Raw genomic sequence first — 14,778 nt, 5'->3', positions numbered from 1 at the left:
CCACTCGTACTCTAAGCTCTACCAGTGAATTTAAATGGGGATTCACTATATGTTTAGTGCATTCAAGAATTCTTTGTTACAGTTCCCACCCTGCTGCATTATGTGAGCTCTGCCACGGAAGTCCAGCAGTCGGTTTGTTTTCTGCTATTAATAAAAGAAGCTACTTTTTTCCACTTCTTTGAAGAAGTTGAAAGGGCTACATGTTAGAGGGGGAGGTGGTGGGGAACAGATTGTGGTGTAATCCCCAAACGCAAATGCTGTCTAGATTAGAAACCTCCCTGAAGAAAATTTACAAATACTAAGACTGTGCTTTTTGTGTGAGGAACACTAGAGCAATAACTTAGCCACATACTGGGTTTTGCCTACTGCTTAGGGAGCCTACTAGGTGAAAGGAATTAAATGAAGGGGGAAAAATCTTCCAGTTGGGTCTTTGTTCTGATGCCATCCATTCCTTTCAGTATCCAGTGACTTACCAGTAGAACTATTTTGATATGTAGTTCATCACTGAAGTATTCTAATATAATTCTGAGGGAATCTATTAAAGTAAAACCCACCAAATGGGATTTACCCATTGTCAGTATTTTTACAGAGTCCAGGAAAAGCTCATTTAAAAGGGTGCGACATTTTACATTGTTTTCCCTTCACACCTCATCATGCACAAGGAAAAACTATTCAGCAAAACTATATTAATTTCTTTTGCTACTTAAAAATAAATAAATAAGAAGCAAATGATTACCGCAAAGAATGATAGCCCTGTTACAATCACTAACGGGCAGAAGTAAAACCCAAAATCTGTTTTTTTCCCCCACAGGATACTTGTATTCTTCTAACCATCATTATTGTATCTACTTTATCACACAATTACAAACTAATCCTTAATTCCGAAACAAGCAGGAACAAGAAAATGAAGATGCCAATGCAGAAAGTCTATGAGAGAAACTTCAGTGCATAATCAACTATATGATTTTTAAATCCCACTTATATCAGGTTAAAAATTCTTATACACATAACATAGTTTTGTCACTGTTGATTTAAGGAATCTTATATTCACTTAATCTCAATTGCCTCCATATTCCACCTGTTACCAGGCCACTGTAAGTAAAAAGTAGCTTTACATACAACTTAATATTACTAGATTAATGTATTTCATCTGATAAGGATGAATCTAGTGTTACGGAGGGCTAGAAAGATGCAGCATTCAATGAAAACTGAAGATGCCTCATTGTAAGTAACAAATGATGAAAGATATTACCAAGGGGATGTCTCCCACAGATGCCTTGTTTAGACAAAGGGACTTTAAATGAACCTACACAGCAAAATTAATGTAGTCCCAATATTTATCTGGTGCTTGAGTGATACAATTTACTTGACAATTGTTTATGGGATCCTATCTTTTGAATGTAAATTTGCTTTTTTCTAACAATGTTTGTAAGGTCAAGGGGTTTTATATATAACATTGACTTTGGAAAGTTGGTCTCTTTTCTGGGTTGCAGATGGAAATAGCTGCATTTCAGGGCTAAATTAAGTACCCAGTCAGGAATGGAGTATAGTCAACATATGGACAAATCAAAATGATGGCTACATTTACTGCCTACAGATATTTTTGTTGCACTGCATCTTAAAGTGGTGAAAAAAGCAGTGAGTTAGCGAACCATTGATGTGCCGATTTTCATTACCCATGTAAATGGATAACATCTTCTGTCAAACTTCATTGATATATTTCATCAGATGAATAGGAATATGCCCTGAAATGTAATAATTGTAGATTCTTGTGATACAGTTTAAGGTAGACTATCCTTTCCTCCAATTCCAACAGTAATTAACCTGGACTGCAATTCCCCAGACTCATGTAGCATTCTTCTAGACAATATTAATGGATCCTAACGTTTATAAGGTTTGGAAAGGAATCCTGACTGGTAGATTTAACACTATATATACAAAGGTATTAAGGACTTTCAGGTTAATGAATGGTACTGATCAACTCACACTTGGCATGAACCATAAACACATTTTATTTTGGTATAACATGAAAAGTGTTATCTTTGTTGAAACTGAAAATGCTTAAAAATGACATTCTGGAAAATGTGTGTCCCCCCTATTAAGATTAAAAGTGAAAATATATGATTATCATGATAATAACCCAATTGTACATGGCAGACAAAAGAAAAGCTAATACTTCCCCTTGCTTTTTGACTGATGTTTTTGTTGGGCTCCAGCTAAACAGCACTTTAAGTTGACAGTAAATTAGCAAACAATATGAAGGAAAAGGGGAGGAAGGAGGAAAATCATGCAGGGGTTAAGATGTTTATGTAAAACAGTGATTTTCCTTTTTAAAATTAAAACGTACAAATAAGCTGGTGTCAGGGGCTAGGTGATCCTTCATTTCCACCGCATTGAGCAGGCTCACATCAGCAGCAGACAGCCGTTAATATATGCGTCTGGCTCAGTCTGGTCTACCAACTAGGAATTCATCGAATTGTTAATATCACTCCTTTTTTGTATGCATCACACATCATTTTCTCTCTCTCTCTCTGTTGCTAGAGGGTTTTTTTTTTTTTAAAGCTGTAGCATGAGCTGATTACCCAAAATCACATATTATATAGCATTTAGAAAATATTATACTGCAACAGAAAAGGTAACAGACACATGAATATATATATATATATATATATATAATGTGTATGTGTGTGTATACATTTTTGATATATAAATCATAAGCACAAAAGATCTGTTTGCTGCCAAGCAGCTAATAAAGAGAAGTAATACATGCTGCCAAAGTATAAATAAGACTGCATTCTATAGGCTGTCTGTGGGCTTGATCGTGCAGTCTGGACATAGGCAAAAAGTCTCACTGACCTCAATGGATGTTTTGCCTGAGTAAAAGACTGGGCTATATATTTTTATGAAGGCTTTAACATGTGCCAGTTCTTAGTTTGGCGTTGTTTGAATAGGAAAAAAAGGCTTAGTGTGCTCCAACTTTTTCTCCCTTTTCCAAGGGCCAGTGGTGAATAGGGTGGGTATAGAATACCAACTATACTATCAGAGTTCAAGCAATTACTGCAGATCCAGTATTCTGCCCCCTTCACTGGATTCATGTTTTTGGTGTAACACTAAATAAGCCACACAGGGTTATTTTCTGGATTAATTTGATCACCACTGTCATTTACAGAAAATATTTGGAATCTATGTGTTATTAGTTCATGACTGAGACAGGTGAAAAATGCAGCATCTAATGTCTTTTTTTTACACTTAAGGATAATTGTAAAATGAATCACAGACATGGACAAATTAGATATGAACTAATCACATTCAAGAAAATTGTGCTTATACATAAATGCACTACAGATCCCTCATGTATACATATATGTGCATTATTTATCTGATAAATGAAGCATAATCAGGATTTGTACTTTGGAAAATGTTATGCATATTTTAAATACCATAGTTATTATATATCAGCATGTCTATACCACCCACAATATATTTAGATCTCACTATATAGTTTATCAGGGCAGAATACCTGTTCACCTGATCAACACCTTTAATATTGTTTTTAAAACAAGTCAGAGAATCTATTATGTATAATAAAGTCAATTGCTACCGAAGTGCCTCATCAGTGCATCACCCTGGTTTGATATTTTAGTTTTGCGTACTCAGATTTAGATCTACTCCTCTCAGATTACATAAATAGAAACCATCATAGGTCAATACACCTTTCTTTAAAAGAATTACTAGTACATCTAGGATGGATCAAATGTTTCCATGTAACTCTTGAGTGTTCTGAGCATGCAAGATTGATGGCTTTATGAAGAAAACAATTTCATCATTATTAGAAACTATGTCATCTTTGGGATAGGTAAGAATTTTTTTTTAAAGTAAAGCTTTAACTGTAGTTTTAGTGACTTGATTGAAAACTATACAAAGTGTGGTTTGTTTTGTAAGAAAATAGGACAACAAAACCTTGAATTATTCTGTTTAATAATAATTTATTTTAACAATAGCATTACAATAAAACACAATTCCTCCCACATATGTGGAAAAAATAAACTGGAGCCAAAATATCAGTTTCAAAATGACCCAATTGTTTAGATGCTTGCCCTAAGTAAAGCCTTTGTTTCAATCAGTGAAGTGTGACATTAGTACACTATTAACAGGGTGCTGCACCATCTTGGGTTAGATACAGGAAACTGAAACAAAAATTAATCAGGACCAAACTACTTATAAAATATTAAGAAATACAGTCAAATTTTCTGTGTTCTGGTTCAGCACTTTAGGAGTGATAGACATTACAAAGTAGCTGTGTCCTGGTAAATCTTATGCTGAAGTCATTGAAGTATTCAGCATATGGGGACAACACAGCAGTTAGTCTGTTTTATAAGTGAAAAGTAAAAAGTGAGGGAAGAGACTAAAGTTTGAGCCTAATTCCTGGTGTCCGGTCTTCTCTGCTGAGATACAGTAAGTAGATGAAAAGTATGTAGTTCTGTGTGCAAAGTGACTTCAACACAGCATTATGAATTTGACACCAGCTTTCTCTTTTCTTTCAGAAATGAGAACCTGTATTGTATTTTTATATAGACTGAGAGAAATAGTAACAACTATAAAGGAATCTCTGCACTGCCTTACAGGAAAAGAGAAGCAACAGTTTTCTTGCACGCTCAGATTATTACCCCAAAGACAACAGTATGAATGCATTTGCTAGGCCTCACAGATCAATGTATAATTTGTAAAGTTTCAAAAAGTTCATTAAATATTATAGCAATATATTTGGAAATGTGTTTTGTTTTATTATCCACCAGAAGGATCCATAATAGCAAATTATGGTTGAAAACAGTGCATTTATCCTTCAGTACTTGATTTTTTTATGTAGATATCTGTCATTCATTTTAAATTTTAATTCGAAATGTTACATGTTATCCACTACAATATAGGTTTCCAAACATACAAATTATGTAGAATCTTTATATTGTACAATACATAGCAGCAATTTTTTTGTAGCATAACACTAATGCTTAACATCTGAAATAAATATTTTCCCCCAGATAAGAAAATCTCCTTTGGTTCTGTTAATATTGCAGATAAACAATCAATAAAGTCCAAAGCTGCTGGTTCCCCTCCGCCTAGGTCCCAAGAGCCTGACTTGTGATTGTTGCTAAAAAACCTCACAAGTTAGGGTCTCAGGGACTAGGAAAAGTCCGATATGATCCAGTAGAATTCTTCTTCAAATAATCTGAATCACTTAGTCGTCAAGATTACATTCAGTAAAACTTTTGTTGCTGTTGTATAAAAAACCCACCTTTTCAAGTAGGGGTTGGAAAAGATCAAATAAGTAGGCAATATACACACATACATTCAAAACAATAATATCAGCTGATTGATCAAGACACTTCTTAGAATAGATTCCACAACTTTGGAAAAAAGGAGTACAAATAAAATCTTTACTATTCTGACTCATGAGTAGCCATAGTACAATACATCAGAAGGATAAGTCTATAAATGGGTTAAAGTCTGCTTGCAGCAGATTTGTACAGTAAATGTTTTATTCTATTTCCTCTAATGCCTTAAAGAAGGATTAAATGCTTGTTAATGGGCTTCTAATTGAAATATTTCCCCATTATACCTCTACAGTAAGGTGGGCCCTAGGATATACAGCACTTTAAACCCATCCTCAGTGCAAGGATAACTTTCGGGCATCTATTTGCTTTTTGCTTCTTCCCCATATTCAACATTTAATCCCATTACAGGCTCATATTAACAGCTTCTTCTTTTCCAAACTCAAAACTATCTTTCACTCCTTAAACTGTAGACATTATTGACATGCAAAGATTGTCGTTATTTGAGTCAAGTCACTTGAACCTCCTACAACTTTTAAACATTGTTGATAGAGTAAGAAAACTGATCATATTTCCCAAATCATTTTGTTCTGAAGCTGAAAACTTTTAATGGCACGACCGCAATCCTGAATTAGATTCACATTCATTCTCCTCCAATCTTTAGCCTTGCTTGCGGGATGGAAAAGAACATTTCTACTTTAGGGATGGATCCACGATGTTTTTTCAGAACCCAGAGCAAAAGAATCAGTGGCCATAAAGGTCCTGGCCACTGAAGTAGAATCTGGTATAGAAAATTCAGTGCTCTTCAGGAAGCGGTTCAGCTTTAAAGGGAAAAAGAGAAGAAGGGGGGGAAAGAATTAGAATATATGCTAGTAGAACAGGTGAATCATCCATTTACAAGTAAGCTGTACAGAAAGCTATGCTGAAGAAAATATTTGCTAACTGCCTTACTACCCTCTTGCCCTCCCTCACTCTTCTCTCCAAATGTTACCTCAGATTTCAATACATCTTGGATTACTTTAAATATTTTGGTCAGTGATATAATGCAACATTATATAGGAGCTTTTCTTTGTCATTTGGTATGCTCTATTCAATCAGTTATGCCTTAGACACTAACTAGTTAAATGAAACAATTAAAAAAAAAAAATCCAAGCATTCCCTAGATTTCATTCCATGCTTTTTTAAAAAAAACTGAGCATGGTTTTCCAAGCAATTTTTGACCACGGCTTTCAAACCAATAATTAGAATGAAAAATCTCTCCCCTCTATAAATATGACATTAACATAATTACACCACCCCCATCACATAGACCCATCCTCCTTAGGGAATACATCTGATGCTCTGAAGATGGAAATCAGTCAGTTTTTAGTTGCTCTCAAACGTACCTTTGCTTCTCACTGACTGACTCGCTTTTACCTTCCACGCACACGCACACAGCCACAGACACACACACACACACATACACACAGACACACACATGCGCGCACACACAGACACACACAAAAAGGCAAGGCAAAGCAGCGGATGCTGACTCAGAGCGGTTGTGTGTGGAGGGGGTGGTATCGGCTGGTATTTTCACTGCACTCATCATTAACATTAACTCACTGTCTAGCATCCACCCTCTCTCAGACCTGCTGGACTGCAGCATTTGCATGACGCTGTCACTCTAGCCCTTGCAGGTCAGATGTTGGAAGGATAAAAAAAAAAAAAGCCTCAAGGCTCTCATAAGAAATGCCTTCATTTCTTCCAAAGGGTCCCTCTTCTTATTTTTCCACCTTTCTACTTCCTCTGTTGCTGTGTCTCAGTTGTTTGACATCTTTCCGGAAGAAAATGTCTTGAGCTGCAATAAGCCAGTAGTCAGTCGGTCCTCCCCTCACCTCACACTCCTATTCCCTCCCCCTTTTTCTCCTAATCAATAAGACAGATCTCCAAATGCAGTTGTGAAAACAGGCTCTGACACACAGACTTTCATCCTCGATCCTCTGCCTCAGGAATAGCAGGCAACCCAGGCTCACACGTGATGTAGGGAGAAATAATGCCAGCAATTCTTTAACAGTCTTAGAGTTCATTCTACGCCTTCTTCATTTTTTTCCTTTGCTTGAATAAATATTGATGCAAAGGACATAAGCTGCTGGGATCCAGAATTTTCTCCTATTTTTTGTTGAATAATGAAAATGAAAATTTCTAATTTTAATGTGAATCCAAATGATTGCTTTTTTAAAACTAGTTGTACTCTCACTTGGTAGGAATTATATTATTTTAGCCAAATCATTGCCAAGATCTGAATCACCAATACGGTGTTGAAATCATAAATTGCTGGATTTAAATCAATGCCTCACAAGACATTAGTCATTCTTTATTTTAGACCTCCTTATACAAAATAGCGTCTGTGTGTGTGTGAGTGTGTGTGAGAGAGAGAGAGAACAGAAGCAATATATACTATTCAATATACAGAATAGTGGGCATGTGAGTACTTCATAATGCATATATATTGATCTATATATTCTGTGTCGTTTATCTAGAGTATTCTGTGTGTGTGTATGTGTATATATAGTACAGTGTATAATGTATGTATTATACATATGCACAATACCTGTAAGTTATACACACAGTATAAAACAAAGCTTTGTTAGCTGAAATGCAGGCACATTTGTATTATACACTATGAAATCCATAAAGCACAGTTACGGTGTGTGTTTCTACCTTGTTCCTTTGTTCTTAAAACAAGGTACTTTCATGACATACAGCGTAATAAACTCACTAGCGTTTCCTTTTTACGTGAGCAATTATTTTACCAGACAATACCACTACACAGTGATTTGTAGTATAAAAATTATTTACAAAAGAGGGATGAGCAGCACACAATTCTCAAGCCAATTCTAAAAGCTGTCTGGTGCTGTAGAAATTCTCAGCTTACCCACACGGACAGATCCCAACATGCAGTGCAACACTGCAGTACCAACTGAGGTAGCAGTTTGGCAACATAACTGTGGCAGCAAACGTGAAGGGCATCCATTCGCAGAAAAGTTCCAGAGAAAACACTACAACCCCCCAGACTACAGAAAGCAAAAACATCATGGTACGAAATCTAAACCCAGCTTGTACACCAACTCATGACCAATCATCATTAATAAACCAAAAGTAGACAATTAGGAAACAGTTAAGTCTGTAATCTCAGAGAGAGGCACACACCCACAGACAGAGAAAGCAAGCGAGAGAAGAACGCCAAGCATGAGACAACAAAAGCAAGACTGAAATCAGATTTGGAAAACTGAAAAAAACACAGGATTATAGCATTCAGTTTAGCATTTACTGAGGTATTAAAAAAAATTTAACATTCACAGCATGGCTTAAAATACTTATTGCCATCAATAGTCCGTGACGGATGCCAGCTTCTTACTGCTATACGTACATTAGATTGGTCATCCCCTTTTAATCTCCATTTGCTCAGACCCATCCATTTTTTGCTGCTCCAGCATCTGTGCCCTTTATGCTTTTTTTCTGTATAGTTACCCACAATACCCTGGATAAATTAATGTTGTGACCTTGCTATGGCTATCACACGCGGGAAAACGTCTACTATTTTAATAATTGAACGTTCGTGTACAGCAAACTGCCTCCTGATAGCCCAGCTTTGTGGACAGCCTCCAAAAAGAAGCCTTTGCTAGCTCTGCAAATCAAAAACAACAGATGCAGATACTAGCCACATCTTTTGTTTTTCCTCCTCTGTCAGTGCCATCTCACACTCTCTGCCTCTGTCTCCTCAATAGTTAAAAACATTAACCTGCTCAAATTAGAAACTTTAGAGTAAAACCATGAGGACGAGTCAAAATTTTAAATGGCTGCACATTTTGTAAATTTATGTCCAGACGGTGAGTAGGGAAAGTATCCAGGTTCAAGTGCTGAGGCTTCACTTGGGAGCACCTTTGGGACCAAGGGGCACACAGACTAAATTAAATCAATAGTCGTCTGAAATGAGATGTCGTAGTCAATCAGCTCAATTACCACTGTCATAGATCTGGGCTTAAGGTCTTTCCTGATTCCACTCTTCTAATCATTAACCCTTATACAGCCTTAAATAGGAATTTATGCTTCCTGTCACCCTGCCTTCCAGATGGACCAAAATTTAACTTAGCTTTTTTCCCTAGGCTTTAAATGGTATGGGATAAGGAGGCAGGACAGCAAAAAAAAATGTTTTAAGTGTGAATATGGCAAGGTTAGATGCATTCGTTTAAACATACCATTATGTATTTGCCATATATGATTACTATTATGCCTCTGGGAGTGGCTGGGTGGATCAAAGAACGCTGTTTAATTAACATTCAACTCAGCTGTTTCCTTGGAGATTACAAATATGAGAGGACTAGTTGAATTAGATGGGAGCTGTTCACCCCTTGCTACTAAGCCAATATTATAGAACTCTTGCCCCCACAACCTAGTTAGGGACCATACATTTCTGGTGAAGCAACCTCTAGGATAAACTATTTTTAGTCCATGAATAGCTGTTAAAAAGTTTTTTATTTCAAGATACCTTTATATGCATATTGGAGTTGCACAAAATCTCCCTTGTCTCTTTTTACATTTTGCATCCACAGTTTTCTCCCATGTGCAACAGCAGAAACACAGAGCTGTCAGTCTCAGCCACTGAAGCAGAGTCTTTTAGCTCTCATTTTACAATTAACATTTCCTGCTTATAGACAAAAATTCCATCAATGTAACGAGTTTTTCTTTTTGCAAATTCTGAAAAGATCAGAAAGCTTTATATCAAAAACATCTTAGCAAAAGTTGTATATCTTTCTTGTTCAAGTTTTAACACGTTGGGTGGGGGGAACTAAAACAAATCCAGAACTCCAGATTACTTAAAACTGCTATATTCCCACCAGCACACTCAAAATAATAAAATAATCCCCATTACATTCACAGTAACATCAATCTCTGTATGCATTGCCTTTGTTTCCACCCAGAACCACACCTTTTAATTGCAGGTCTGTTTTCAGTTGGAGAAGCAGGATGTGCAGCATAAGTCCATATAGTTCTACGAGTGTCATCTGACAGAATATGCTCTATACCTTAAGGTGCTGACATAGTTAAATAGAACACATTTTGGTGCTCGCTATATTTTGGGGCTGGATAGGAGGGTAGGGGTGAGGCATGAGAATGGGATAGCAGCACTCAATGGCTGTCTCGATACAAAAGGTTTAGGCAAGGAAGTCGAAGGAAGCTGTTACAGGGGAGTACACCTGAAGGAGCATGGGTATGGCACTCTTGAGCTACGTCTTGTAAATCAGATCACATTTTTTGGAGCATGCTCAAGGAAACTTTCTGCAATATCATTATACAAGACATATTGTTATTGGGGATCAATTGTCTGATTCAGTGATTCAACTGATTTCATTCGTAGAAACGGAAAAAACTGCCTATTTCTTTTTAGTAAGATTCATTCTAGAAAATGATTCAGTGCTTAGTACAGTTGCCTTTTGACGGGGATCCAAGGGACTTAGTCCTCAGCCAGGAATTACTTTGTTTCTACCTTGATTTAGACATGAAGACAACACAGCCACTAATGTCTTGGGGGGAAAAAGACCTCAGGTTCATATCCTTACAGGGATGGGCTCTATCGACAGTGGCACAAGACACAGGAAGAAGCTGGCTACTGTCCTTTAGGGATAAAAAGGAATGTGATGCATTCGGCACCAAAATCAGCCGGAGAAAGGGCACACAGACACACTGCTCAGCTTTACTTTGCAGTACAACATAGGCAGCATTTTAGACTGCGAGCATCATCCACAAGGGGACAGCATTCACATCCACAATGGAAAGATGCAGTCTGCATATAAAGAGCAAAACGAGAGCAGCAGCCATTGTTGCAGTCACCAAAAAAAAAAAAAAAAAAAAGAGGTGCCTTCGCAACTATTGCTTATGGGGTGGGGGCAGGGAAAGATGAGCAGAGAGGCTGGACATGGATGTTAGATGTCAAAGTACCTTCGTGTATGAGATATCTTTTTGGGAGTGGGGAGGGGGGATTAGACAATGAGACTAAATGTGATTTTTAATATTAATGAGATTTTTCTGCGTGTGTAATATGTATATGTACACACACACAATGTAAAGGAAAGAGGTGGTGGACGACGACAAGAAAGAGATACTATTGCAGGGGAATTGGACTATATCTTCCTAAAAAGGAAGGGGAAATGTAAGTGATATCAAATGTGTGACTGTGGTGTCTAGGTTTTAATTGTTATAATCTGTGTGCGCTTCAAGCGGGATATAAAAACACAGAGTTGTTTCGCAGCAGTGGAGGCTTACGGTTTAGCCTCTCAGTGTATCTCTTTTACATATTGTTCGAGTGAGTGTTTAAGAGTAAGGCTGAGAGTGACCAGTATGTCATACCTTTGTATGGCTGTTCAGGAAATCTCTTCCTGTTGAACAGCAAGGAGATAAAGAGTTCAGAAAAATTCCAGATGAACTGGAAATATAAAATCTATCCTGTTGCTTCCTTGATTCAAACCCCTCACACCCACCCTTAATGTTGTTTTTACTGACAATGTTTCCCCTCACTGTGATCAGAATTCTCACTTAAGCATAATGTATTTTATTTTAATTGCATAAAATGGAGCTGTACAACCAGAAGCTGAATTTAAAAAAAAAAAATCACTAAAATAGTAACTTACACAGAAATAGCGACCTTCCAACTCTTTCTGTGCAAGTTTGCAAGAATTCTTCGTACTTGGGAACTACTACTTTACCCTCCTTTTGCTGCCTTTTCAGTTTACCTGTCCTTAATTAAAATTAATATACATGACAGCACAAATTATTGCAGTCTGAATTACTTTGAAAGTATATTCATCCATATTAAATGGCATTTGATTTTATTGATATTTTCAATTTTAAAAAATCTTTTCATTTTTAATTATTTGTGAAACAAAATAACCAGTGAGACAGATTTTATATATATATATATTCATTTTCAAAAAGTCCAAAAGCATGAAACACTGAGTGAATTAGTTTGTTTTGTCTATTGAAGAGCACATTATAGTCTGATTTTATTATTTCATATTAATACTGCTTTAGTCTAATCTGAAGAAATAGCCTGGGAGTAAAACAAAACACAGACTGTAAATAAAACACATGATCACTGGGGCAAAAGTTTGAGTTTAAATTTTTTGATAGGCTTTATTTGGGGATACAGTCTGCTAATCCCATAAGATTCAGAGACCCATATAGTCTTAAAATATTAGCTAAATATATTTTCTGAAATTTCTCTTTTCTTTATTTCCTGGATAGCTATATTGTGTATCTATTGACAGACGTTCAGGAAAGGGTTTAAAGACGTTGTTTCTTGCCAGAGGTCCCACTTTCCCATGCTGGAATTTCACCCTGTAGTTGCAACATTCAGCGGGCCTGATCCTGCAAAATACTTGAGCAACTTTACTTAGGCTGTACTCCCAGTGAAATTAACTGGACTATCTGCATGGCTGTTTGCTCAGGATCAGGGCTAGAATTTATACAAGAAAATCTGATGCACAGCAGTGTGTATCTTTCATGAAGGATGCTATTTAAAGGATATGCCTTTGTGACATACATTCCCAATAAGTGACACTATTTCCAGAACTTTGTTACAGGAGTTTTCAAAACTGGGCTGAAGAAATGTAAATCTTTTAAAAACTAAAATATGAAACTGTAGCTGTTAAATGCATGCAAAAATATTTAAAACTTTCTAGACAGTGAAGGTTAAAGACTATCTTGCATTCTCATAGTTCTGTCTCTTCCCTTTCAATCAATTGCATTGATTTTTTTAAGGGTCAGAGGCTATACCTTCATTGATCAAAGAAACAGCCTGATGCAGCAAAAGAGTCTGCCAATTCCAGACAGATCAATCACACCTTTGTCTGCTTTTGATACATTATGGTTATTTATTCTGCATCACCACGACTTTCTGTCGCATGGTTCTTAATTTAAAATGCTGCTGGGGGACAAGAAAATCGGGAAGGGGGAAATATTCTATTATAAACATTTTAAGTGTGCTTCTGGTATTTCTGAGGGTGGTTTATGGTGGAACTTGGCCAGCATATTTTATTTCATTTTTGACTTGGAACAGAACTCTTGTTCTGGTATTTAGTTCTCCTTACTGTCAGCATTGCGTAGGATTTCATAAAGAATACTGACAGCTCTTTGAAAAAGATTTGTGCAAAACGTATTTAAGGAAGTAATTAAATCTTGATAGAATAACAATTATGACATAATTACAACCATCATATTCCATATTTATCTATGCATTTGTTTAGAAATATGCCTTAATAGATATAATGTAACTGATATCAATCCATGGCCACTGACAGCTTTATAATTGTAAAATGAAACTAAATTGTCTGCTTAAAATTATTGCTAGAAAATCATGCTGAACAAACAGATACAAAGCACTGAAAATGTCTCTGGGTTTGCAAACTACTATACCACAAGCCGGCTAAAGCTTTACAATCTTACAGTACTTCCCTGTTTTTTCACCTCTGAAAGTTGCATGTTATTGATCTTTTCTTACATTTATCTGGTCTTGAGATGCAGGCTTTGAATTTATTATTATTAATGGCCAGATTCTGATACTCTTATGCACACTAAGTAGCACTTTAACTCCACAAGTAGTTCCATTTACTTGAGTGGAATCACTTGTGGGATATGGTACTAGTTAGTCTGAGTAAGGGCATCAGACTCTGACTCCAAGGGTAAAAGCCTGTCATCATTCAAGTCAATGATAAAACTCCCATTGACTTCAATGGAGTGAGGATTTCACCTCCAGAATATCAGGCCCAATCATGCGAAAGGCTAAGCACCCTCAACTCACATAACCTTTGATGACAGTTGGGGGCTCCCAGTGCCTCATGGGATTGCGCCCTAATATAGCACCATAAAATGGGCATAGTTCTTAGCAAAGCATACCCCTTCTTCCTCCCTCCCCAATCCTACAAAGACTTGTGGTTAACTTTAAGCATGAGTACTCTCACTAAAGTCAATGGGAATCCTCACTGTACATAAAATCAAGCATGTATGTCTCTGTAGAATCAGGGCTATAGTGCAATAAAACCTAATCCCTGCATTGAGTAGCATATTCATCTAAATTGTTAGAACATTAAAAGAAAATACTTAATAGTCCAAACTGTTGGCATTTAATTTCTGATTTCATTGTATCTAGTCTTCTAAGTGGTTGCGTGCCAGATTTACAATTGCATCAGCATTATTATGCAAAGTGAAAGGTAAGTGATCTACAAAACTGGAATAATAAACCTTTTAACAATTTATGAATTTGACAGGGGCCTGCATGTATTTGTATGCATGCTAAGAGACACATTTTAAAGCATTTAACTATTAAACTAAAGAACACTGTCTTCTAATGATAAACTACAATGCCTAAAAGACAGAAATATGACTGCCACCATCAGAGGCCACAGACCTT

This window comes from Emys orbicularis, chromosome 1, assembly GCF_028017835.1.
Source record: "Emys orbicularis isolate rEmyOrb1 chromosome 1, rEmyOrb1.hap1, whole genome shotgun sequence".
In the NCBI taxonomy this organism is placed as follows: Eukaryota; Metazoa; Chordata; order Testudines; family Emydidae; genus Emys; species Emys orbicularis.
This window is presented reverse-complemented; position numbering follows the sequence as displayed.